We start from the raw sequence: 23,253 nt of genomic DNA on the forward strand, positions 1-23,253 counted from the left end.
TGCCTTCATGGAAGAAGCCAATGAGGACAGCTTTGCCAACCTGCCAGTTTTCCTCAGGGTCATCCCTGAGTACCACAGGGACACCCCGGGGATCCCATCCTACACTCTAGAGAAAGTTCAGCCAGTGACTGCCCAAGGGCCACATTTGGCATTGTCTGTTTTCATAAATAAAGTTTCACCAGAACATGGTCATGATCACTCCTTCTTACATAGCATCTGTGGCAGAGCTGAGTGGTTCTGGCAAAGCCCACACATTCTGCAAAGCTGGAATATTCCGTGTCTGGCGTTTAACAAAACAAGGTTGCAGACAATTGCTCAGAGGGAAGATTCACGGACTCCCTTTCTTCTGTGTGAGTTGGCGTGGTGGCGGCAAGCTGCTTTGTGGCTTCTTGTGTGGAACAGTCTCCTTTGTCCCAGTATTCGGTGTGGGGCCGGATCTGTTCACCGAAGTGCTGGCCTTCTCAGGCTGCTTCATTCCACTTTGACCTGCGTTACCCAGAGAACAGAGAACAGTGTGTTTTCTCTAATTAGTAATTATCTGGGTGAGTCACAGTGTGAGCCACTGTGCCTGCCTGTCCTCTTATCCAGAGGACGAGGTTAGTGAAATACCTTGGTGGCACGAAAACTACACTTTCAAGTGTGAGATTTTATTATTTTTATTATTTCTCTTTGCTTAGATCTCTGTAAGAATCATGATGTTTCCAAGGCAACACATTGCTTGGGGGAAATCGGAGAATATTCCCGATGCAGAGGATAACATCCAGCTAGCAGACACTGGTATCCACACACAGATGTCGGTGTTCAGAGGGACCCAGCTGTCTTGATTAGGATTGGGGAGGCTTGGGTTTCATAGTACAATGGTCATGTTCCCATCCAGCAAGTCTGAACACCCTTCTTCACGTGCAGAGAAGGAACAGGCTGACGGCAGGGTGCAGGCAGTGGCTCCTGGTTTACCTGTGTGTGTGTGTGTGGGGGGGGTGACTGTCAGTTGCCGCTCATTGTCTTGCTCAGGCGAAGCACATACTTTTGAGTCTCATTTCTGTTGTGCATGTCTACTGGGGACACAAGCTTCCTCTGTTTTTCATCCCAAATATTACAAAGTTGTTCCAAGTGCCAGACTGTTTTCTCAAGAAGACTCGTTTCTTTAAAAATCTTTAAAATGTCGTTACAAAGACATTAGTGTAGAAAACCATGTTGTTACTTAAAAATATCCAATCACCTGACTGAGCTAACCTTTACTCGCATTTCAAGCCTTCCCAGACTTTGCTCCAAGGACTGAAAATGAACATGTATTCACACTGGATGCACAAGGTACAATACATACACTGTTTTACAAACTGCTTTCTTAATGACTGAACAGGATGCCATGAGGGTTTTCTCACTCTCCTGGAGTGAGGTGGTACAGTGGGTAGTGTATGCTCTGGGCCCTGTGACCCTGTGCCAGATGTGATCCTGTCAGTGAGCAGCTCTTTGACCTGGAGTTATAGAGCTTCTCTGGTGCCTTGGAATCCTCCTCTGTGAAGTGATGTGTCAGGGAGGAGACCCATGGTGTTAGGTTGCTATGATAGTAAAATATGTAAAGACACACTAGACCTTAGTGCAGTGCCCAGCACATGGACCTCCCAAGATGTGCATTGCTGGCATCTTCCAGGTATCACATCTACCTACAGCACAGTCGTATTGGCTGTGTCGTGTACTACTGCACTGGTTCAGAGCCCTCCTCTCTGCTTTCCCTTTGGTGGTGTGGTGTGTAATGTGGTGCAGCTCTGTCCTGTGTTTTGATGAACCGCAGACCTAGAACTATTCACTGCACATGGGTGGACAATGAGGAACCCAAAGGTCTCAGGGGAGGGGGTCATGGGAGTGTGGGAAGGGAGAGCAGATACTGTAGCTGTGGTGCTTAGCAGATAAGAAGGGTTGCTGGGCCCATGCATGAGCTCTATGGGGCCTGATCTTGAGTCTCCTACTCTGAACATTAAAAGCAACCTCCTCAACATCTGGAGAGCTTACTACTCAGATATGAAATAAAAATTCTCTGTCTACCTCCTTGGGTCCTCATGAGGGATGGATTAGGTCATTTGTCTAAATAAATATTACGTGTGATTAGAAATTGGGAGCTAGCATTTTACACACACACACACACACACACACACACACACACACACACACACACACACTATTTACACACGGCTATACATGTTCCTAGTCTATTGCTTCAACAATCACTTGGTAAATTGTAAGTTTATGTCTTTTCTCTTTCTATTTCCATTGCCCCTTGCAGGGTAATAAGCTTCTGACTCACAAGCTGTTGTTTTATTTTTAATCTTATTTTTCTTGCAGACAGGGCTCACTGTACAGTCTATTCTAGCCTTAGACTTGCTATGCAGCTCAGATCAGCCTACCAGTACTTCTGCCTCCCTTTCCTGAGCTCGGGGATGACAGGCACATCTGATCTCAAACACCCTTTCATACCCTGCTTATCCGTCCCTCCTTTGCCGGCTGGAGCCACAGTGGACTCTACCTACTATGGAAGCAGGAGGCAGGAAAGGGTATGGCTTCTTCTGTTTGTTTCTGGGCACTACCACCCATCATCCCAGCCGCCCAGCACCCCATCCCTCCACCACACCTGCCCTCTGTCACTCCAGTCACCTGTCACTCCAGCCATGCTGCTTCCTTCACCGTGGCAGCAGCAGCTCATTTCAGTAGAGCAGTTGGCCCTGGTTTTATTTTCCCCACATTCTCACAGCATCCGCATCAAACCATCCCGGGCTGTGAGCCTCCCTCCTCACGTGTGTGGCTTATCTCTGAGGACCTCCCTTCTGTTCCTGGGCTCCTGAGGGGTGACCGTGCTTCCTGATACCTGTCTCCAGGCAGCGTCAACAGTCCCTTTGTCTTGCAGTTCTCTGATTCCTGGTGAAAAACTATTCACATCTCCTGGTGTGGTTTCCATTTCCTGGCTGGACTTTCTTTGGTATCCTGTCCAAACTTCACTCTGTCCAAATGAGCCAGTCGAGAAAGGAATGTTATTTTCAGGAGCAAACTTTGCTCTAAAGGAAGGATGTGGGGTGATAGCAAGCCCTGGATTCGGTCCTCAGCTCTTAAAAAAAAAAAAAAGGAAGGATGTGGGTGCTGTGCCTGTCCCCTGGCTCTGGACAGACTCCCTGTTGCACTTGACATGACCTAGCACGCCCCAGGCCCAGAAGATGCCCTGGAGACCTGGCACCTAGTGGCTGTGCTTTGGGGCTGCCACCAGGGACACAGGCAGAGCTAAAGCCTCCAGTGACTGATCGCAATTTGGAAGCAGAATGGTCTGTCAGTCCCCTGAGAATGAGAGAAAAAAAGTCCCGTGAGGGAAGGGTTAATGCCCAGCAGAGAAAGATGGGGCTCTGAGAGAACGGTGAAGTAAAAACTAAGAAGCTCAGTGTGCAAATGTCACCAACAGGATGGAGCAGGGGGAGGCAGGAGTCACAGAGACTATTAGCCTGGGGACTGAAGGAAGATTCAGTCCCCCTTACCTGCTGGTAATAAAAGGGCAAGCACAGTAGGTGGGTCAGCACCACTTCCCTGCCCTGCTGGGGTGTTTCCAGAGCCTGTTTGAGACCACTCACCATAGCCTCCTCATTCAGATTCAGGCCAGCACCCCCCCCCACCTCCATAGCCTTCTGTCTGTTTGTCCTTCTCTTCTTCCTCCTTTCACTCCTTCCCTCCCCCCACCATCCATCTCTCTCTCTCTCTCTCTCTCTCTCTCTCTCTCTCTCTCTCTCTCACACACACACACACACACACACACACACACACACACACACACCTTTACGCATGAGGCACACTTGGCCTCAGATGAGACATGCCTTTGCAATCTACACTAAAGCCATGGTCCAAGCAGATCCAGCCAGTCAGGCTTTCTGAGCACAGAAGAGAAAGCGGCCCTTGCCCTTTGAACTTCAGTGGGTGGACCCCAATGTGAGCGTTTGGTTTTATTGATTCAAGGAGCCAGGTGGTGCTGCTAGCCTGGGAGAAGGCCGGCAGGGACTCTGGTGAGAGGAGCTGGTGTGTCACCATTGGGATGGATGCCTTGTGTGGGCATCTGTGAGTTCCTGCCCTTGACCCCAAAATAGATTATCCTGATTGAAAAGAAAGCATATCCTTTGCTTTTTGGGAAGGGAGCATCTCCTGCCTCCACAGAGATTCTTTGAACTAGACAACTGTGTCATAATTTCCGTGTCATGGTCAGCCCTATGGGTAGCCAGGTCCTCACTTCCCCTTGTATAAAATCTGTGTCATTATGGTACCTTCAACACCTTGAAGAAACAGATATTAACATGCTACTGTTAGCAAACACCAGCCTCCATTTCTATTTCCCCATGCTTTCTGTTAAAGACCTCTTCTGTCCCAGGATCCTATCTGGGATGCACACAGCACTAGGGAGCTGAATCTCAGTTTCTATCTTTCCCTGGTTATGATACCATGAGGAATCCTGGCCAGGGATTCACAGGCATCCCTTAATTTGACTCTGGTGATGTTTGTCGTAATTAGAGTGTGGATTATGGATCTGGGATTACCGGGGCACCTTTAGCACAGCTGTGAGACACACTGACACCATTAGCTCAGTTCATCAGCGATTCTGTCAGCAGAGCTCAGGGTCCAGCTCCAAGGACCCTCCTCCAGGATGGAGCCTGGATGCCAAGACTGTGGATTGCCATCAGGAAGAACGCTGTGAAGGGGTGGGCTAGGGATGGGCAGTGTGTGTATTGGGAAGACAGCCTAGAAACCATGTGGCTGACAAACTGGAATGCTACTTTCTTCTCTGACCCTACTGAACTTACATCCAAACTCTCACCGTGTTCTGTTACTTGTGTGGCAATGCCTCTGACTATGGTGAGGCACTAGAGGCTTCTTGGGGTTGGTACTAGATTTGATGAAGTTAATCTTAGGTTTCTATTTACTCGGAGTCTTTCTTTTCCTTATCTGTGAGTTTAAGACAGTGACATGGTACCTCCCACAGGATTAATTTGGTTTATTCCCATAAAGCACTTGGAAAAGAATCTTAATGGTAAATACTTCACAAATGCCATCCACCTTCATTAGCACTGTTATTACTGAAAGGACTTTAAAGGGCAAAAATTATAACCATCCCTGTAGTCCTGTGGCTCTGATGTCTAGCATGCTGGGCATAGGGAATGAACCCAGATATTTGTGGAAGTTTTGATCCAGGGACCCTTCAGCAAATCAAAGGTTCCGGTGAACACTTCACACATTGCATTCTTGCTTGTGATGGCTGGGCTGTTAGACAAAATAAAAACAAACCAAGACAAATCTCCATACAAAAAGCCACAACTCCATTGGGAAAACGTGGTCATGGTAAGTCTGTTCCCATGAATTGCAATATCATCAACTGAAATCTTTAGAATACTGAGCAGAACCTGCCAACTGTAGAGTGTGTGTTGTTCATCTTTAATATGGCACTGGCTTCAAAGGCAGGCAGCTGGGCTCCACACTGGGAGGGTACCATACTGGCACAGGGAAGGCTGGAAATGACCCGTCAGTGGACATCTACCTCAGGGAAGAAATCTACCAGCTTGTGGCAGCTGATTATTAAATTTTCAAGATTTTTGCAAGCCAGATATTAAACATCAAAATTATATAAAAAAATTATATAAAAAATCAATTTATATAAACATAAATTTAAAAGAAAGGTTAGTAGGTCAGGAAGGTGGCTCAGTTCATAAAGTGATTGCTGTGTCAGCATTGGGACCAGAGTTCAGATTCTCAGGACCCACATAACAAGTCCAGAACAGAAGTGCACATCTGTAATACCAGCACTGGAGAGGCAGAGTAGGGGGAACTCTGGCGCTTGCTGGCCAGCCAGTCTAGCCAACGCAAGAGTTCAGGTTCAATGAGAAACCTTGTCTAAGAGGACAAGGTGGAGAGCAAGAAAGGAAGATAACTGACCAACCTCTGGCCCCCACATACATGTACACACATACATGTTCATCTACACACACACACACACACACACACACACACACACACACACACACACACGATAAAAGTCAATACAAAGTCAACTATACCCAGACTGACTATAGATAGTCAACTATGGAGTAAAAAAATGCTAGGTAACAGTGTGTTCTTTTTGCTCCTTCATGTTTAATGAATGCTATGTTGGAAGTTGGAAGTTGGCCCTGGGACAATATTTACATCACAGATACAGGTTTTTAAGTGACAGGTGAGTATTCAATACAGAGCGATGTGCAGAATCATATTGGGATTGTAGAACATTTAAGATAAAACCCTTTGTAACTGTGCATTAATTTCTGGAAACTGAGACAGCAAACTAACATAGATCTTAAGGTATAATGCAACAAGAATCCATGCTCAGTTCTGAATCTAGAAGTACAAACTACAGTGGGTTCTTGAAGAGAATGCATTTGCTCCCATCTGCTTACAGCTACTGCCCTAGTGTTCCTGACTTTGTGACCATACCCCTTCCATCTTGGCCTGCATATATCCTTTTGTGGGCCTTCCAGCCTAGGTCTATCATATTAGGATACTTGGGATGGCCTAACAGACTACTCAAAATGAATATAGTGTTGTTTGAAGAGCCTTGACTTATTCCTGTCTTCAAAGACCATTTCCGCAGACAAGGTATCATTCCAGGGATTAATAAAAAAAAAAATTAGTATAGCGCAAATGCTGTAATTAGTAACATATACAAACTCATCTTAAAATGAATGAGTGGGTGTTTGCCAGACACACAGGAAGGGAAGACTGTACACAGGAGAATTCTTGCTGTGAGGTCCTCTGGGGATTGTAATGTGTTCCCTTGCGTGCTTGGCCCCTGGCTCTTTGACCTTTGGTTGGATGAATGCATGTGTTCACATACACATACCCTGCTATTGTTTGAGCTGCATTTGGGGCTAATGTTGGCTTTCCCAGAGCCACTCTGTAGCCCGCCATTCCCAAACCAAGTGGGAACCACCAAAGAGAAAACACTTTTTAACCTATTGTGGACAAGTTTGGCTTCTCAAACAAAAGTGCATTGTGTGTAACAGACACAAAAATGGCTGCTTCTCTCAAAGTCCCCTTCTGCTCCCTTTGACTCCTGTCCCCTCCTCCAGGAAGCTCATTTAAAAACTATTATTGTCTTAGCTCAGAGCTTGGCAAACATTCCTAGGAAGGGGACAAAAAGTAAATATTTAGGACTTGTCAGTTTACATGTCTGCTGCTGCAAAAACCCAGCTCTGCTCTTGTAGCACAGGGTAGCTTCGAACAGTGACAAATGAGAGGCATGGCCGGGTCCTAGTAAAATTATATGAACACTCAATTTTGAATCTCATATAATTTTCACATCATAAAATCTTTTGTTCCCCACCCCAACCACATAAAGACATACAAATGACTCTTAGCTTTAGGGGTAAGCAGGCACCAAAAATGGCCTCGACTGGGCTTGTGACTTACTTAGGCAATAGCACCTAACCTGTGGAAGTTTACTGCAAGATTTAAAATCCCAGACCTTCTGGCTCTCAGAAAGCACCTTACAGGCTACTAGTCCATAACTCCCGCCATCATCTCTAATTACCATTCAGTGTCCTTCGGGGTTGCTCTCCCACAGTCCTGGAGCCCCTGTGGGTGCAGACCCAGTCATCTCGCCTCCCCATCCAGCCCCTGCTGATGGCTGGAGTTCTTCTCCACACAGGATAGCACCTGTCTCCAGCAACGGGAGTCTACAGGACACAGTTGGAACTAGGAAGCACAATATCAACATATCAGGGTAATTTCATGCTCTACTTGTCTTGGGCTGATATTAACGAAAATTAAATTTTGTGCTAATCAGCCTTAGCATTTGGTGTGCACGGCACTCAGGTTTCTGGTCTCCGGAAATGTTGGTTAAATTGTATTTACGCTATTTGTACGGTATTCAAGTAACAGGGACACACTTTTACCAACAATTAAACTCCCTGGCTGACAGATGTCACCAGGAGCAGACATGGCTGAAGGCATGAAGAGGTGTTCCTTAGCAAATCCAGGCAGAAGAACACAACTCAAGAGCACAGGTCATTTTGTTTTCCTGCTTTCCTTTGGATGGCTGTCTGGAGGTTCAACCAAAGCAAATGATTTTTCTTTATGCTTTCCTTTGGTTCTTCTTTTTTTTTTCCCTACTAGCTGTGGCAGGTACGTTTGCAGAAACAAGCAAGGAAGGATCTTCTTCTTTCCTGGGTGCGAAAGAAGGGGGTGCTTGGGAGCGTGGAAACAGTGTCTCTTGCATATTAGATAAGAGCAGTTGACTGGGATCTTAGGGTGGGCGACACAGTTCCAAAGAAAGGAAGGTGCTGGGTGACTGAGACTTGCCTGATTCCCAGTGTGTCCCTGTGAGTAACCAGCAGAGGTGCCATGTGGACCGTCTCACGGATCTCATTTCCGGCAGCAGGTAAGAGCTGCTAAGTACCAGGCTCCAGATGACTGTCTCCACCATCTTCCTGCTTCAGTCTCAATTGAGAAAATGCCTCTATAAGATCTGGCTATAGAGCGTTTTTTAAATTAGTGACGGATATGAGAGGGCCCAGCCCACTGTGGGTGGTGCCATCCCAGGGCTGGTGGACCTGGGTTCTCTAATAAAGCAAGTTGAGCAAGCGATGAGGAACAAGCCAGTAAGCAGTATCCCTCATGGCCTCTATATCAGCTTCTGTCTCCAGGTTCTTGCTCTGTTTGAGTTCCTGTCCTGACTTCCTTCAGTGATGAATAGCAATATGGAAGTGGAAGCCAAAGAAACCCTTTTCTGTCCAAATTGCTTTTGGTCATAGTGTTTCATCGAAGCAATAGAAACCCAAACTAAGACACTTTGCATAGTCAAGCCAAATGTCTGGTGCTGTTGGTATTCAAGCCTGCAGCCTCTCTTTACCTGGTGACTTGGCTGAACATCAGCCAAGGAACAGTCCAGCAGAGGCTTCCTACAAACAACTGCTCTTCCTGCTCTCCATGTTGGGGGATAGCCTCATGCCGGGACACTCTTGTGGGCATTCCTGGGACCAGGGAGGAGAGGCAACACCAGCTGTTAAAGACCAAAACGGAACAGGGTGTGATGCCTACTGGTACCTAGCCTTCTTCTTCCACCTGCTCTATCCAACTGATGGGGCCATGGCTGGAATAGATGTGGTCTCTAGGACTGCTCTGAGGGATCTGGCATCAGCACATCCCCGTGTTATGTCCCACCCCCAGTGTCCCAGCTATAACCTTTCTCTTTCCCTCCTGATCAGGAAGCATAGCAGAAGGTTTGTGCTAAACAGGAAATGCCTGGACTTTGCCTGCGGAGCCTTTCTCACATTCACCCTGCAGAGAGCAAAGACTGGGAATGACAGGCACTTCTGCGGTGTTCTGGGTGATTCGTCTTCATCAGCTCGCTCAGTTTCCAAGGCAACCCTGTGACACAAGTACTCTTGCTGTGCCCCTTATACAGGAGAGGCAGTTGAGTCAAGGAGAGAGCATATAGGGATTTTCCTGGGCTTATACTGCCTGTGAGTTAGCATCAGGTCCCAGGTGATCCAATGCGGGGAGCATGTGCGTGCAAGTGTACACACACACACACACACACACACACACACACACACACACACACTATGGAAATTAATAGAAACTCCCATACTCCTGACTGAAGATGGAGATTCTTAATCCACAGTCACTGGAGCAGATATCTGTGGACTGGACCCAGAGACTAGATGAGGAACAGCTCAGTAGACTACAACAGGACAAGTGATAATTAAAAACAGACTCCTCTCTGCCTGCCTGGGTGCCCCCACGCAGATTAAACAGCACCAATACCACAGAGGAGAAGAGTGACAATATCCCAGGCTCTACAAAATCTCTCTGAGCTGAATGAGGTTAGGTTCTTGCCTCTCTGATATTAAAAATGTTACATTTCTTGCCATAGTATCTACTGGTCTTTATTTGTCTGCTAGGTTCCAGAGGGAGAATTCAGTCAGATTTCCACTTGTCCAGGCTTTGCCTGAAAATCACTCTGAAGTCATCTCCTGGGTTGCCCAGCTCACCTGGCATGACCTGGGTGCACATGGACCAGGTTCCTGCCCAGGGAAATTCTCTCCTCTGCTTACCACAGCATGCTGCATCTGAGTGGGTTAGAAGAGAGGTGAGGAGTGGTTCAGACTGGTCCCAGTTTCTTTCAGGTCTACCACTGAGGGCATGAGATCTATGCAGACAGCTGCAGGGCCGGACACCCCCAAGTCCAGGCCTGGCAAGGAGAACCTTGAAAGATTTTGTGCCTTTAGCTCAAGGATTGGGTTCTCTGTTTCTTCTCTGCTCTGCTGTCATCTCTGGAACCTCAGAGTCCAGTTCAGCTGCTTTGATGTGGCCTCAGGGAACATTGGAATAAAGGACATGAGTTGTGCTGGCTAGTTTTATGGCAACTCGACACCAGCTAGAGTCATTTTGGAAGAGATAACTTTGATTGAGAAATGCCCCTGTCAGATTGGCCTGTGGTGTACTTTCTTGACTGATGACTGATACGGGAAGATGCAGCAGATGCTACGGGCAGTGCCACCCCTGGATTGGTGGTCCTGGTGCTATGAGAAAGTGGGTTGAGCAAGCCATGGGGAACAAGCCAGTAAGCAATGCTCCTTGTGACTTATGCTTCAGTTCCTGCCTCCAGGTTCCTGCCTTGCTTGAGTTTCTGCTCTGACTCTCCTTGGTGATGGACTGTGATGTGGAAATATAAGGTGAAATAAATCCTTTCTCTCCAAGCTGTTTTTTTTTTGTTTTTTTGGTTTTTTTTTTTGGCATTTTTTTTAAATCAATAGAAACCCTAACGAAGATACCAGTTAATGTTATCCCTATCCCCACTTATCTGCTGCCCCCTGGCTAATTAGCCTGGCATAAGTCCTTTGTATCATCAATATTCACATCTTAAGAAAACCCCCAAACATCTGGTGACTTAGGGATGATTCTGAGCAATGATTCCTGCTCTTTATGAAACTCCATAAACAGGCTAGCTCATATATTTCAAGGAGTGAAACCCACACTTTGACTTATCCATTGCAACTAGGATGTACCCCGTATCGGTTACTTTTCTATTGCTGTGATAACACACCACAACCAAGGCAACTTAGAGGGGAAAAAGTTTATTTGGGGCTTATGGTTTCAGAGGGTGAGTCCATGATGGCCTAATGGAGGCATGGCGGCAGGAATAGCTGAGAGCTCAAGTCTCAAAACCCCAGGCAGGAGGCAGAGAGAGCACTGGGGATGCTGGGGGGCTTTTGAAGCCTCAAAATTTGACCCCAGTGACACCCCTCCAACAAGACTCACTTCCTAATCCTTCCCAAATAGTTTTTCCTGCTAGGGACCAAGTATTCAAATATCTGAGCATTTTGGTGTGTGTGTGTGTGTGTGTGTGTGTGTGTGTGTGTGTGTCTCTCGGGGTGGGGGGCGGTATTCTCACTCAAACCATCACATACCTAGACCTCTAGAAGAGATCTGACACAGGATTGGGTTTAGAGCAAGACACTGATGTCCATAGCCTCTCCCTGGCTGCAGGTCCCAGAGCAATGTGTTTCAAACCTCTAGAGAAGAAACAGGTCTATGTTAGGTAGAACATTTATGAGAGACTAGGACTCTCTTTGTGGAGCAGGCTTTGTGGAGAAGGATTGTGAGGGTGGACTGTGCTCACTGGGAAGAGTGCGTAGCATGGGCCCGGGGGTCAGGAAAGGGCGGTGCTCCTGCCTGTTCAAATCCATTTAAAATGCAGCAAGTCCCCATCATGGTTAATCTTGACAGTCAATATGAAGAGGTCTGCTGTCAACTGGGAGACACACCTCTGGGCAGGTCTCTGGGGGGCATTTCTAGGGAAGAGTAACTGAACAAAGACTCTACTTTGGAGCAGGCACCACCGTCCAGCCGGTGTCCAGAAGTGAAGGGGTCTGGAGGAAAAGAATGTGGCCTGTCTGCCTTCTTCTTGCTGGTGAGTGTGTCTTTCGGCTGCTGCAGCTCTGTTGATACTGGACTCTGGCTTCTTCTGTCTCTCGTCGACACTTCCCAAAGCTGGATTTGGGAGCCTGATTTTCCAGTTTGGATGGAGCCTTACATCACAGGGGCACCTGATTGTTAGCACCCCAAAGCAGACAGCATGACAGGGTGGCACGGGCTCTGGGACATCTACAGATCCCACTTTGAGCTACCTCTGAGACCTCACTTCCACAACAGGCACAATAAACAACAAAGTAGCTGTTCAGGCTCTGCACCAACAGGGGGCGGCAGAGAGCAGAGATGAGTCAGGCCCCAACAGATTTCATTCCTGTGTGTCTTTCCACCTTGTCTGGACCGTCACCAGGGCTGGGTAGCCTGTGACTCCTGTAGGCCTACACTCCTGACACTACTGTCCTCACAGCAGGGTGGTCTCAGAGCACAGAAAAACACCAGACTGACAGACAAAAGACTTTCACTGGGGTCAGGAGAAGAAAGGCCTTTGTTGGGTAGTTCACTGCATTAAGAAGAGAAATAGGGAGAGAGAGTGTGATAACAGCAGAAAGCCTATAGGATCCCAGATTTTGTGGATGTTCTTTCTGTCCACCTTTCAAAGGATCATGGGAAGAAATGGGTCTCAGAGTGCTTAAATGCCTTGCCTAAGATCTTATAATGAGGAAGGGCAGAGCCAGACTTTTGGCTCCTGTCTTCTGGGCTTAGACCCTGAAGCCCTTTCAGGAAGGAAGTGGGAAAGTGGATCTGGTATTAGGATATTCCTAGGGGGAGTTCTGTGCATGGAGGAGGAGGCAATGGCCTTTCTAGTATAGCTTCATCTCTCCTGATCACTACAGATACCCTTCTGTGCTGACCAAACTCACAGGACTTATCTGCCCAGCTAGGCGGATGAGGAGTGCAGTGGGATGCCTGGCTCTGCGCCAACCTTTCTTAGTACCCCAATTCATTCTTTTCTTTTCTTTTCTTTTTTTTTCTTTTCTCCTCTCCTCTCCTCTCCTCTCCTCTCCTCTCCTCTCCTCTCCTCTCTCTTCTCTCTCTCTCTCTCTCTCTCTCTCTCTCTCTCTCTCTCTCTCTCCTTCCCTCTTTCCTCCCTCCCTCCCTCCTTCCCTCCTTCCTTTCTTTCTTTCCCTACTTTTATTGATTCTTTGTGGATTTCGCATCATGCATCTCAATCCCACACATCTCCCTGCCCCTGCCCTGCCCTCCACCCTTGCAACACACCCAAATTTAAAAGAAAAACCAAAACCCAAACAAACAAAACAAACAAACAGATGGGCCCTCACTGGGGCTCCTCTTGGATATCCTGTTGTTGTCCTGTGTTGTGGAGATCCTGCAGTTTTGAATCTGTAGGTTCGTCCCCTTCACAGCTCCAGCAGTTCATAGATGAGGTGGATGTTGGGGCGGGCCAACTCAGTCTTGGTTCTGAGCCTGGGTGGTAGCTGGTCTGGTCAGCCTGCCAGCTTTCCCTCATCATCACCACCTCAGTGAGCTCTCCAGCACTGCCTTGGCTAGTTCACCCAATGTAGCCTGCAGCAAGGAGAGGGGGCCAGTTCTCTTGCTCTCGGGACCTTGAGTCCTGCTCACCCATGCTCACACCACCAGGGCCAGCTCCACTGTCTTGCCTGGGCAAGGCGCAGGGCACTCTCCCTCCCTCCTTCCTTCCCTGCCCCCCCTCAATTGCTGTAGGGGGCTGTAGCATGCTGCAGCTGGTGAGGGGCAGGGCTATTTCTCCCATTCTCGTGGCCCTGAGTCCAGCTCTCTCACCTGCCACAGGTAGCAAGGGGTGGGAGGGGGGAGGGCATCTTTCCCTTACCCATGCCATCACATGGCAGACAAGGAGGAGGGATGGGGTCAGTTCTGTTGATCTAACACCCTCAGGGCCAGTTCACCTGCACCACCATCAACAGGGTCTGCCCTGGTGGGGTAGAGGGCCTGATCTCCCATGTGTTGCAGCCAGTGAGGAGACAGGGCCGATTCTCTAACTCTCGTGATCCTGGGGCCAGCCCTCTTACCTACCATGGGTAGCAAGGGGTGTTCAATTTAAAATGAAAGGGAGGGCATCTTTTCCTCACCCATGCCACCACATGGCAGACAAGGTGGGGTGGGGTCAGTTCTGCTGTTCTCATGCCCTCAGGGCTGGTTCACCTGCATTCCCAACAACTGAGTGAGTTCTAGTGTGCTGCCCAGGTGAGGTGCATGCCTGACATGAGGGGTGTGGCCTTTGGTGGCAACATGGGCCACAGACATCAATACAGACCCTGGCTGTGGTAGGACCTCGGACCCAGACACGGTCTTGGACCACAGTCAGGGCTCAGACATCACCATGGCCCCAGGTGGCAGTGCAGGCCACTGGTTCAGCATGGCCCCTACAGCAGCATAGCCCTAGGACACCAATGTGGCCCCAGGTGGCAGTCCAGACTCCTGGCATCCGCATGACCTTCAGTGGTCTCGGAGCTATGGACATCAACTCAGACCCTGGCTGCTATAGGGCCGAGGACCCAGGCATGGCTCTCAGCAGCAGCCCTGGCAGTGATGACATTCTGGCCCCAGTAGACAGTGCTGACCACTCAACTCAGCATGGCCCTGGTGGCAGCACAGTCCTCGGGCACCAACATGGTCACAGGCTGTGGCCTAGACCCTGTGCATCCATGTGGCCTTTGGTGGCACTGTGGGCTACTACTGGACATAAACACAGACCCTGGCTGTCGTAGGACCACAGACCAGACATGGTCCTTGGAAGCAGCTGGGGCCAGATGTCACCATGGCCTCAGGTATCAGTGCAGGCCACTCAGATTGGCATGATCCACTGCGGCAGCATGGCCTTTGGACACCAACCTGACCCCAGGTGGTCGCCCAGACCCCAGGCCTCTGCATGGCCTCGGTGGCGTCAGGAGCCACAGATATCAACTCATGCCTCCTCATCTGCTTCAGGACCTTGGGCCAAGATTGGCCCTTGGCAATAGCCCAGACATCACCTTAGACTCAGGTGGCAAGCAGGCCATTCACATTAGCCCGTTTCTCACCCCCCTCACCTCTTCAGACCTCTCTCCCCACCCCATGGACCATTCCACCAGTCTCTCTCTTTGGCCTCCTCACCCTGTACTCGATCACCACAATGGCGTCTGACTGCCCCACACCATAGGCGCCAGGTGGCACTGAGTTCAGTCGTGCCCCCGGCAGCCATAGTTGAGTCCTGCCCCATGCCAGTGACGTGGCATGGAGCTATTGCTGTACCCTGGCCCAAGGCTGGAGTCCCTGGGCAGCTACTGGTTGAGTCCTGTCTCCACCAGCCACATGTCATGGCACAGAGCTCTTGCTGTGTCTCAGTTTGGCTCTGCCCCATTTTTTCCTGTGCCCCATGAGGCTCTTATTAGCTCTCATACCCTTCACCCCAACATCTATTTCTTCTATTTTTAATTTTCTGAGCCATCTATCTATTAGGTGAAGAACAAGGTTATGGCAAAGGACAGACCAGAAAACACTAAAAAGAAACACATAGGAATGTCCCAGTGCTCATGGAAGTCACTGATATAACTGCCCATCCTAGGAGGGAGTTGTTACTGTGGAAGGTCACACCAGGAACAGGCTGATGATGTTGGAAAAATACACTAAAATTTAAAGGAGAGACCGGTCTTCCCACCTTCCTCCCTTGACTCACATTCCCTGTCTCTGCACTGTTATGGCTTCACATAGGGTCTTCTCCTGAACTGTGTTGGGGTTTGTCACCTGGGAATTTTTATTTTTTTAAAGACAGGATTGTGTGCAGTCCAGGCTGGCCTCCAATTTGCAACTAAGCATAACTTTGAGCTACTGATCCTCCTGCTTCTACCGCCTTAGTATTGGCATTCCAGATGTGCACCAACACACCCAACTTACACGGTGCTGGGAACCGAACCCAGAGCCTCATGCACACTGGGCAAGCACTGTCCCAACCGAGGCACATCTGTAGACACTCACTGGTGATTCATTAGTGCCCAGGATAGTTAGTCCAGCATGACACTAGTTCATGTTGTGAATTCAGAGTGAGTGTATTAATTTGTAATGCTGTAAATGCATGTACGATGTTATGTAACATTATAGAGGGAGCTGTTATGGTTGATATGGCATATCTGTTGAGTAGCTTGTGTGCCGAAGCCTTTGTCTGCTGGTGGTGCTATTTTGGGAGGTTCTGGAAACTTTAGAAGGTGGGGCCTATTTAGAGGAAGTAGATCTTTGGGGGAAATGTCCTTGGTGGCTTTATCTTGTCCCGGACCTCTCCCTCTCTTTCTCTCTTTGCTTCCTGGCTGTGGTGAGTTGATCAGGTTTTTTTTTTGTTGTTGTTGTTGTTGTTGTTGTTTTGGTTTTTTTTTTTGCCATAATAAATTGCCTCCTTACAGGACTAGGAATATGGGCCCCTCTTGTCATGGATGGCAATCCCCAAAGCTATGTGTTGAAATTAATCCTGCCTCTTTGAGTTGTTTTCTTGGGGGATTTCTGCCACATTAATAAAAAAGTCTAACCAACGAACATAACTGTAGTGAAAATTCTTCAAAAGCTTCATTTTAAATGCCAGATAATAAACTCTGCAGGGCAGCAAAGCACGTGGTGGCTATTCCTGCAGTTTGGGACACTGGAGGATTATAGAGACTAAATTGATTTTCCATTTATCAAGCTATGACAGGACCCAGATCTGCTTTGTTTGGTTTCTTAGTTCCTTGCTCCTGGTCAAATGAACAGATTTGAATGTCCATTGGCCCGTGGAGAATATGTCATGCATTGCCCTCTCTGGTCTGGACGGAGGGCTGGGATTCCTCAATTCAAATTGCTGAGTGAGCCAGCTGGCCAGCTCTGTCCTGAAAAGCAGGTTGCCCAGAGTCCTCAAAATTGGTGAGAGATTGCTTCCACGGTGCCCACCTGTGTGACAGGAGGCAGGGCCTTTTCTTGTGTCTCTCCTCTATAACACGGCTACTTTTCTTTTGTCCTCCTCCCAAAGGTGAATCCCCAGGAAGTGTTTCAAAGTATTGTGTAGACAGTCTGTTACGGCTCTTTAGACACCCATCTGCCATCCCTTTTCACCTCCAGGTCCAACTGCAGGATGGTCCCTTTACCAGAACAAGGAATTAAGGGCAAAATAAGGAACACTGTTAAGTAGCCCCCAGAGCATGCAGGATCCCCCCCCCCATGCAGTTTGAAGCTGTTTTAGCCTTCATTTGTAGACCCTGAGAGCACAAGTCCTGTGTCCCAGTAGGGTCTGGTGCCTCTAGATCTCTACTCAAGCTGCTCTCTGGCAGGGGTACCCTCCCTCTCCCCGATGCCTCTACAGGCTCTGCTGCCTTCAGGCCCCAACTTCCAAGCAGCTTTTCTGGAATCCTCCCCAGGTTGGAATTATGCTTTTTCTTGGGCACTGTGCATGTGCACATGTATTCAACACCAACTGTTTCGGATAGTGTACTTTCCTTCTTAAGAGACTTGAGCTCAGGGTGCGGTGCCTAGAAGGTGGTTCTCTGCCTATCAGCCACACTTGGGAAGCGTAGGCACCCCCAGGGGAAAACAATATAGTTTAATCTCCCCTGGTGACTCTAAGGCAGCCATTGTTAGAACCCTTCGGCACCACCCCCCCTTTCGTGGGGACTCTCTTGCAGTTCATTCTTTCGATTTTTCCCTGCCCCCAACCCCAAGGGTGTGACGAGTGCTCTCTAAGACAAGTCCTTAGCTCTGACTTGATGTGGTAAGCCGAAGATGGCATCCTAATTCAAATGTCAGCAGGGTCTGCGTTTTTGTTCCAACCCTTGAGGCCACCTGGCAGCTTGGACTGGAATTGGTGACAGATGTCTCCTGGGCAGGATGTACAGGTAAGCATATGGGGTCTCTATTCCAGAGACTGGAAAAGCAGCTCGTGTCTAAATGTGGAGCTCTCATTTGCTGGGAGTCCAGTGAGATGGCAGTGCTCAGCCTCTGCTGCAGACCTGCTCAGGTCCTTCTCCCAGGACACCAGGCCATTGTGTCATTTTCGGTAGATCTGGCTTCTGTGTGTATTCTGGGCGTCACATAGGTTTATTTGCTCCCAGGATCTCAAGGAGGAAGACAGAATTTGAGTCAGTGAGTATCTCCAACACATAACCCTTTGGCCATTGCCTCCTGTGGCTTTCCACACCCAACTGGAGCCCGTTGCCCATGATCTCCTGTAGACGAAACCTCTCCTAACTGTCTAGATTGAAAATGACGCTTAGAAATCTTTTAACCTGAGGTTGTTCTCTAGGGCCTCTGGCACACAGGGAAGGATAGGGCAGTGAGTGGTAATGGAAATAGCTTATTTTAGGCTAAACATGGATACCTTTTTTTTTTTTCCTCAAGGAAACTCACAGCCTTTGGTTACTAAAGGGGTCTATGTCCCTCGGAAGGATAAAGACACTGGTGTCCTCTACATCCTTTCTTCTACAAGGGATACAACTGAAGGGCAGAGAGGCAGTGACTTTGTCTAAGATCACACTGAGGTATAGAGGTATGGCTGAGGCCTCTGGCCACCCAGCTGTCCTCTCAAGGCCCTGCTGGTTCTGCCTCAGTTCTCCACTCCATCTGAGCTCTGTGTGGGCTTGGAGCAGGTTGTGGCTGGGACAGCTCTGCAGCCTTTACAGACCTCCAGCCAAGGTGTCAGCAGCCAAGGCTTGCAGACACACATTAATCTGGTGTTTGCTCTTCCCCGGGGTGTTTAGGAGCCCCTACGTTTGTGCTTATGCCCTGGTTTATTCTGACCGGACGTTTCCCCGACTGTTGGTGCATTCTGATCCTACCTGGACAGGGGCTGTTACAGGTCCATTCTCTTCAAACACTGTCAGCCATCTTCAGCCCTTGGTGTGCAATTCACCTTCGTTTGGAAGGTCAGATCAGCTTTCAAGCTTTTTTACTTCAAAATTCTAAGTTTTAAGGGTTTCTGGATATAGCTTACCATCTCTTGATCAACAACAGGGCACTCGGCAACCTGAGGCTTCATTTCTGTTTGAAGCTCTAATGACAGGTGAACTAGTTAGTGTTATGGCAGTTATGTTTCAACACAAAACCCTGAGCCATGCCTTCTCAGTGACTGTCTCTGCTGTCTTGTTTTAATGGCAGATGATACAACATGGACTAATGGTGACAGATGGGCACCAATAGAAGAGACATTTGTGTATGTATGTGTGTTTGTACATGGGTGCACAGGCGTTCAGGTGCATGTGTGTGTGTGCATATGGGGGCCAGAGGGCACCCTACTCTGCCTGTTGAAACACGGTGTCTCACTGACCCACGGCTCACCCATTAGGCTGGCTGTCCAGTGAGCCCCGGAGAGCCACCTCTCTCTGCCTCCGCAGTCGTGGGCTTGCCGGCAGGTGCCACCGTGCCTGTCCTTGGCTTGGTGCTAGGGATTAAACTCGGGTCCCTAAGTTTATGTGGCAAGCACTTCACCGAATGAACTATCTCCCCGGCCTCCAGAGGCATTGTTTCTTGTTGGGCTCCTGTGGCTTTTGTTCTTGTTGAGATTTGTAAATTTCCCCAAGGCAGGAATCTGGTGTTCTGTGTCCCTGCAGTGAGCATTCCCTGTCACTGTGGCAGATCTCATGGCTTTGCACAGCAATGACTGAGAGGTCGTGGTGGGAGCTTAAGGGAGGAGGTCTGCATCAGCTCCGAGAAAGGTGGTGGGGGAGGAGAAGAAGAAGGAGAGGAGAAGAAGGGACTCGCTGGTGAACAGCCTTTCTTTGGAAAGCACAAAGCTCATTTTCTTCTTGGACCCAGAGGCAAAAGTGGATGTGGCTTGCTCAAGGCCACATCGCACAGCTGCAATTGTGTGACCAGAGGAGAGGAGGAGCCACAGGCCCCCCCAGGACAGGCCCTCTGACCAGTGACGCCCTCAGTGTGCCTCTACCATCACCCCTAGATGGTACCTTTGAAGAGGAACAGACCCTGGGTTTATGGCATATATTCAGGCTGGGGCTGGAAGTTTGGATATCTAGGGTCTTTTGATCTGGTGCCTGCTGCTGGAACACGGAACACAAAAGTAACTTGGTGATACTGAGTCCTGCACCCAGGCCCAGTTGCCCTGGCTATGTGTTTAAGATCTCCTGCCCAAGTAGTTTTCTTAGATCTCCTGTTTCTCATTCTTTCCCTCCAAGCAGGGGCACTGGGTAGCCTCTCATGGAACCACATCCCTTCCAATACTGTGTTCCCTCCTGCTCCCCACCTCTCCCCACTCCTGGCCTGGATGTCCTCACTCCTCCTTCCTGAGTTCTTTTCATTCACTCACCCACAAGCTTGGCAGTAGTGACCCAGGTCTGTAGGGACATACATATGGGGCAAAGGTGAATTTGGAGCCAAACTTCTCAGCAGAGTTTTCAGACTGGGATGACAGACACACAGACACCTGAGATCAGAATAGAGTTCTTCCACTCGCTGCTCAGAAGGCAGTAACTTCATCTTTTCTGAAAAAATGAGGCTAACAGCGCTCCCATAGGGCCGTGAGAAGCTGAAGCGATACCGAGTATAAATTAACATCTCCATCCACAGATGGCAAGGGGAGCCATTGGAGCACAACTTTACTAGCTGGAGTTCAAGAGCCTGCATGTCCAGGCCTCCCATCAGTTCAGGAAATCCAGGGATGTAGGGGTGTCATAGACATCCCTGCTTTCCTCTTTCTCACGCTGTCTCATAGATGCATCTAGGGACTATGGTGTGACACTTGGCCAGAATACTGCCCTCTGTATCTCCATTTCAAGTGAGACCAGGAGGGGAGGCCATGTGTGTGAAGAGGTAGAATGACTGTAGATGTGATACAGGGCTGGCTTCCTCTCCGAGTCCGAGGTCCAAGACTCAAACCTCATGTCCCTGCTATATCTACTGTCTGAGAGAGAAGCTTAACATTTAGAAAGGCTTTCTGCCTTTGACACGGATGCTAGTACTGTGGCACTAGTTCTTGCAAATAGGAGGAGCTTTATGGTAGGGCAGGTGACAAGGTGACAGGAGGCATGCTCACATCTGTCTCTCTGGCTGGCACAGGACAATGCAAGTGGCCCTGGGTGAAGGGCACTGCACAGTGAGTGGTCTCAGCTGGAGATCTTGCTGAAGCAGTTTGTACCCTGCAGTCTGGGTCAGGCGGGACTTGTGACTACTTCTGTTATGTTATGTCCCCAACTGTTGATGGCCTCCCTCACCTCTATTCCAGATTGGTGACACCCTTTCCACATTCCTCAGGTTCTATTCATGAGGACGTTTGGTTTCACTGGACTATCACGGTCTCTTTAGGCCAGATCTGAGGGATTGGTCGTGTTTAAAAAAAAAAGGAAAAAACTCAAATTGGTTTCTAAGAGTAAGGTCCAAGATCATTGGAAGGAAGACAAGCAGAAAATGGAATGAATAAAGAAATAGCAGTCAAGGGGAAACTATTAAACAGTCTTCAATAAAAGAAGTATGTGAATGTGAAAGTCTCATTATATATGAACTTATAATAAACACATATGTATATGTAGCTTGATAACATTTATGTAAAATTAATAAAAATGATATTAGTAACTATATAAAATTGAGACTTTCACATTCACATAGTTCTTTTGTTAAAGGCTGTTTAATATTTTCCCCATAAAGTCTTAGGCTTTAAACCAATAGAAAAATCCAGCACCATCTTTAACAAGGAAAATAAACCAGTCACAAGGAGAAAGAGAAGCTTTCTTTGGCATCAAATTTACCTGCAACACCAACCCTAGGATGTGACAAAGGAAGACTAATGCATGTAGAGGAGCAAAAACAGAGACTACCTTCAGAAAATAACTCCATAAGGAACTTCTTCAGCCAGCTAAAGAGAAATTAGCACAAGATGTGCCACCAAGAGGAAGCTAAACATCCTGAAGCCTGCAGAGGACAAAACCCACAAAGTATTCCCGGGGTCTGATGTGGGCTGTGGGTAAGGCACGCCTGTGCATCCGTCTTGCTTCTGTTCTGTTGTGGTTAGAGATGTGGGGTTCCTTAGCTGGAGCGTGAACAATTCTCATGCAATTGGGGGCACGTGTGCTGTTCAGAAGCCGAAGCATGAGAATCCCAATACCCTTATTAACACTTGTGCAAGGGCTCTGCGTGAGAGGAAGCCTCGCAACAGCTGCAGGTAGCATCTGGCTTGGGTCCTGAAGTGGGCCTTTTCCACTGTTTTCCCTAACGAAATCTAAATCTTGAGAAGAGCAACCCCACTTAAGTCGGAGGTGAGTCGGAGGTGTAGACTCTCTCAAGGGTCTCTTAGTATCAAGAGCTGCAGAACAGATCGTGAAATCACGTCCCGCTCGCTACCCTCCTGCCTCCTGTGAGTACAGAGTTGGTGGAGCAAAAGTCAGCCAGGGGCATTTTTGTGAAGGAATTTGTAAATAGGGACTGACCTTTGAAGACAGTATTAGAGAGAAGCCTGGCTAGTGAGTACAAGGGCTAAGGATTCCCTGGCTCTGCATTGCCTTCCTGTGGTTTGCGCTGTTTTCCTTCTCTGGCTGCAGCAGCAAGCCCAGGCCATCGGAAAGGCTCTGAACACACTGATGAGGGGCTGCTCACCTGAAACTCTCTGCTGTCCCCCGGAACTGTTAGGCAGTTCTCAACCAGAAGTCACTCTATCCCCATTGTTCTCAATCTTCCTAATGCTGTAACCCTTTAATACAGTTCCTGGTGTTGTGGTGACCCCTAACCATAAAATTATTTTCATTGCTACTTCGTAACTGTAATTTTGCTACTGTTATGAATCATAACATAAATATCTGTATTTTCCAATGGCCTTAGGTGACCCCTGTGACAGGATCATTCAACTCTTAGGTTGAGATCCACTGCTCTATCCTAATAACATGCTGGGAAATTGCATGTCTGTCAACCTTATCTTTTATATTTTCCATCTCAAGTGATGCTCTACAAAATCACCTATTCTCGTGCAAAAAATGCAAGGCGCTTATATGAATTACTTTTCATGAAGAGCAGCTTAGGAAAGGAAGACTGAGCTGTCCCTGAGAGTTCAGTGTAATGGTGGAAATATAGCCAGCTGGTCACATGGCAGCGGCACTCGAAAGGAGAGGACAGACAGGAAGTGGGGCAGGGCTATCAAGCCTCAAGCTGGCCCGGTGACCCACTTCCTTCAGTAAGTCTCCAGAGGTTCTGCAACCTTCCTAAACAGCGCCCCCTGATGGGGACCAAATGTTCAAACATGTGAACACAACATTAAAGTCACAGCAGGACCAGAAGTAGTCTAAATTACAGTATGAACTCTTTCCCTTTGTGCAGATGCTACTGAGAATTCAAACACTG

The sequence above is a fragment of the Peromyscus leucopus genome, chromosome 1 (genome assembly GCF_004664715.2).
Source record: "Peromyscus leucopus breed LL Stock chromosome 1, UCI_PerLeu_2.1, whole genome shotgun sequence".
Lineage (NCBI taxonomy): Eukaryota > Metazoa > Chordata > Mammalia > Rodentia > Cricetidae > Peromyscus > Peromyscus leucopus.